The sequence below is a fragment of the Brachyistius frenatus genome, unplaced genomic scaffold (genome assembly GCF_029030835.1).
Source record: "Brachyistius frenatus isolate BFR_SWC_R1_liver_20210118 unplaced genomic scaffold, ASM2903083v1 Contig_219, whole genome shotgun sequence".
In the NCBI taxonomy this organism is placed as follows: Eukaryota; Metazoa; Chordata; class Actinopteri; family Embiotocidae; genus Brachyistius; species Brachyistius frenatus.
The window spans coordinates 595,001-599,295 of NW_027210818.1; the positions used below are offsets into that span (position 1 = coordinate 595,001).

At 45.5% G+C, this 4,295-nt stretch overlaps 1 protein-coding gene and 1 non-coding gene across 2 annotated transcripts in view; one reads left to right on the forward strand and one right to left on the reverse strand.

Annotated features, from left to right (window-relative positions):
• The window catches only part of lrp5 (low density lipoprotein receptor-related protein 5), a 47,132-nt gene extending 45,380 nt beyond the window's left edge, over nucleotides 1–1,752 (forward strand). The window contains exon 29 of the mRNA XM_069719602.1: nucleotides 1–1,752. This exon is cut by the window's left edge and continues 1,075 nt beyond it. The gene's annotated coding sequence lies outside the window, so the exon portion shown is untranslated.
• Nucleotides 1,753–1,995: 243 nt separating this feature from the next.
• Nucleotides 1,996–2,067, reverse strand: trnap-ugg (transfer RNA proline (anticodon UGG)). The gene has a single exon. It is a non-coding gene; the product is annotated as a tRNA-Pro (tRNA).
• Between the last annotated feature and the right edge of the window lie 2,228 nt (nucleotides 2,068–4,295).

Genomic DNA, 4,295 nt, shown 5'->3' on the forward strand with positions numbered 1-4,295 from the left:
TTTTGTGTCCCTCCACATTTCAAATGGGGGAAAATCCTTCGCAGCTGAACAGAGACAAAAGAGAAATCCACGAAAATCACCTGCGACGACAAACCAAATGATCTCCGCCGTGTAAAAGCTCTTGTACATACGTGTAATGAAGTCCGTGAGACGTGAACGCCTTTCGTTGTGAACCTCAACCTCTTCGTCGTCTTTCCTTCACTCTCATCGTCCTGTTTACCAAAAGTACGTTTGCTGCTATCGTGTACATACTCGATTAATGACTCATAATTACACAGAAAGGCCAAAATCACCACTCTCACAATGACAGTAGATCATGAAGCTATTTTACAGTTAATAACAAATTATTTCTTATAGCGTCTCGTGTTATTTGTATTTTTGTTTGTGTGTAGATCGACGTGTTTGTTTCCGTGTCAGCGTTGAAGGAGTCTTTTATGGAAATAAGAAAAAGTGAGACATTTCATTCAGAGAATCGGCCGAAGGTGTCGGTCGGTCCGCTGCAGATGAAGAATTCCTCGACGTCTCTCCAAAGTCTTTTTGTATGTTTTTGTCGTCTCTCGCCATCGCAGCGCAGACGGCCGTCCGTCAGTCTGACCGGCGCTCGGTTTGAGGCGCTCCGAGGCCTTCGACGTGAAGCTGAACCCTGCCGAGGACCGCAGAAAACATCCTGCAGAACCAAAAGCCTCACGTCAGCACCGCTCTGCGCTCCGACTCGGATCTTTGAGATATCTGAAAAAGTCCCGGACAGATTTCTGTAAAGTTTATTTAGGAGAGGATGAAACCTCCGGATGCAGACGGGCCCCTGACATTTGGTCTTCGGATACCTCAAATATGAATATCAGAGGCTCCTGAAGGGATGAACACTATTGACTTCAACACTTAGTTTTCTCTTCTGGAAAAACACAAAGCACTGCTGCGATGGAAAGTGTAGACGGGGACCACAGTCAGCATCTTTTATTGTTCTCATCGGACAGCGCAGCAAAGCTCGGAGAGGGAGCGGGACGTCTCTGACATTTCCAGAGGAGCGGTCGGCGTGTCGGGAAGATGCTTCTTCTGTGTTCGATGTTTAGATGACTCGTCTAAGAGGCCCGATCCCAACGTCCACCCTCAGAAAGATCATCGAGGCCGTGGCGGCTCTGCGGTGGACATTTTGAGCCCTTTAAGCTCCCTTTCCGTACGTCTGCATTACTATTAGACCTGAGGGAATTACCCACAGTTCATAGCAAAATTGGTGATGTATTAAACGGGGGCGGGAGACAAAATGTAAACAAACCAAACGGGGATGATGTCATGGTGTTTTTTTTCTTCTTATCCAATGGCGATGCAAGCAGCGTGATGTCACGGCGGAGCGTCCCATTTCGCCTTTTAAACTGTTTCAGCCCTCAAACGCGACGAAAACTGTTTTTTTCACGGTGGACGTTGGGAACGGGCCGAAGTGTAGCGGGACTTTTTGGAGGTGAGAAACTTTGGGAACTTGCGGTGAGCTTTGCTGCAGCTGTCTGATAACTTTTACCTGCCGTCAGGTGAGTTCACAGCTTCGACCTGGTGACTGAAGAAGCACCTGTAACAGTGTCAGCGGGTTCTCTCTCTCCGAGGGGCCGTCGGCCCGCCTCAAACCACTGTGTCAGTAAAACCCTTTAAAACCCTGTTTGTCGTCTTGGCTAAGAATGCTTTGTGTAATTTACACTTGTGACATTTTTTTGTATCAAAAGCATTTTTATATAATAAAGGTTTTATTTTAAGGAGCTTTGATTGATTCGTTGACTGTATTTACTGCTGCCACCTGTGCAAATGAATATTAATGAACTGATGGCATCATTCATCACAGCAGAATGAGATGCAGCAGGCCTGTCTTCACTGCAGGAGATAATGATGGTGAGCCATGACCGGAAATGGCTCGTGTGAATGCAAAAACAAAGCAAAAAAACTAAGACAGAAAAAATACTGATCCGTTTCAGTTCATTCAGCGTTATTTGTTAGTGCAAAACAGCTCTAGGGCTCGTCCGGGATTTGAACCCGGGACCTCTCGCACCCAAAGCGAGAATCATACCCCTAGACCAACGAGCCACTGTATTTGGTCGGCAGGTAGACAGGATCTTATTCCTACGAGTCACCGCTCAACGTGCTTTCTGGTGGCGACTGACATCTACCGGTGGAGTACCGTTACTGCATCACATTTGATTTGAACTGTCGCTGGTCGGAAGTTGTGTCTGTTCCAGCCTCCTGCTCCTTTCAAAAGAATGATAGTGTGAAATAATTTTGATCAGACCCGTGAGTTAAATAACAATGTCGATATTACCTGTCCTGATCCGGGGCCCAGAATGACCCTCTGTCACTTCCGGGTGCAGATTTGTCCAGATATTTGCCCAGCAGACATCCTGCTCCCTGTTGTCTCATCTGCAGGCTTCCAGCAGTGACGGTCTTCCTCTGTGAGGTTAGGGAGGGCAAGGGAGTTTCCAACTGTCACCAATGACCCTCTCTCTCTCTGTTCACTTCCTCTGGTGAAGCTAAAAAACAACTACAATAACCAAAAACTTTTACTGCTATTCTCAACACATTTGATGCTGTTATGTAATCTGGGTATCTTGTAAACACAAACATATTTGGTTGTTTAGGTCAGTTTCAGCATGTAGTTTCATAAAGTTTCATAAGGATGGATGTTTAACTGGATCTCCTACAAACTCTGTTTAAATATGTGGATCTGCAGCGTCAGGTACGTTCATGAAATGTTTCCCACTGTGTCTTAAATATGAATGAAATGTGTTTTTTCTGCCATCAGTGATCAGTGACATGTTGGTTCATTTCCACGAAGGCACCGCTGAAAGGAATAAATAATAAACCGTAGGGTGAAGCGGCTGTTTTCAGACATTACTGAACCTTTTCGGAAAGAGCTGTTTTCTTTGAAATAAGAAAATAAAAGTATCACAACTTAATGAAGAACCCTCAGGTTTTTAACAAAATAATGTATTATTTTCATTTCAAGCTTGTGTTTACTATTTCTTTTATTAACATTGTTGTAATAGTTTCATTGCACCTCATGCAATTCTAATGAATAGATTTCACAAAGGATCCGTTTCAACTTATTACTTCTAACCTGTTTTAGCCTCCACTGGAGAAGGCTGTCGTTATTTACACCGGCAGCAAACAGCTGACAGCTTTAAAAGAGCTGCGGAGACCAAAAACAGAGTTTAAAGGTGAGTTACATTCATCAGGCCGACGTCGATGTGCAGAGAGTGTGTTCATCAACACACCTCCACAAAGAGGTTTTAGGTCCAAGTGTCCGACAGAGGAACATAACATTAATAAAATCAGTTTAAATTCACCTCTAACTAACAATGGTTGTGTTCTTGTTGACTGTTCAGTTGCTTGTAATTCTGCAAGCTCACCACTAGGTGCCACTGAATCCTACACACTGCTCCTTTAAAGGATTTAGTAACTTAACGAGTCCTATGAAATGTCCTCCTGTCATCCTGAACACTCTTCATCGTTTACACATAAAGAGGGAAGTGTTGGGTCAGAGTGTGTTGTGCTGGTTTTGCGGGGAGTGTGTTTTATGGTTTTATGGGGGACAGAATGTGTTTCTGGTTTAAGGGGGGACGGAGTGTGTGTGTGTGTGTGGTTTTAGGGGGACAGAGTGTGTTTCTGGTTTTAGGTGGACGGAGTGTGTTTCTGGTTTTAGGGGGACAGTGTGTGTTTCTGGTTTTAGGGGGGACAGGGGGGAGTGTGTTTCTGGTTTTAGGGGGGGGACAAAGTGTGTGGTTTAGGGGGGACGGAGTGTGTTTCTGGTTTTAGGGGGGACAGAGTGTGTTTTTGGTTTTAGGGGGGACAGTGTGTGTGTGTTTTTAGGGGGGACGGAGTGGTTTTAGGGGGGACGGAGTGTGTGTTTTAGGGGGGACGGAGTGTGTTTGTGGTTTTAGGGGGGACGGAGTGTGTTTCTGGTTTTAGGGGGGACAGAGTGTGTTTCTGGTTTTAGGGGGGACAGAGTGTGTTTCTGGTTTTAGGGGGGACGGAGTGTGTGTTTCTGGTTTTAGGGGGGACGGAGTGTGTTTCTGGTTTTAGGGGGGACAGAGTGTGTGTGTGGTTTTAGGGGGGACAGAGTGTGTTTCTGGTTTTAGGGGGGAGTGTGTTTCTGGTTTTAGGGGGGACAGAGTGTGTTTCTGGTTTTAGGGGGGACGGAGTGTGTTTCTGGTTTTAGGGGGGACAGAGTGTGTTTTTGGTTTTAGGGGGGACGGAGTGTGTTTTTGGTTTTAGGGGGGACAGAGTGTGTTTTTGGTTTTAGGGGGGACAGAGTGTGT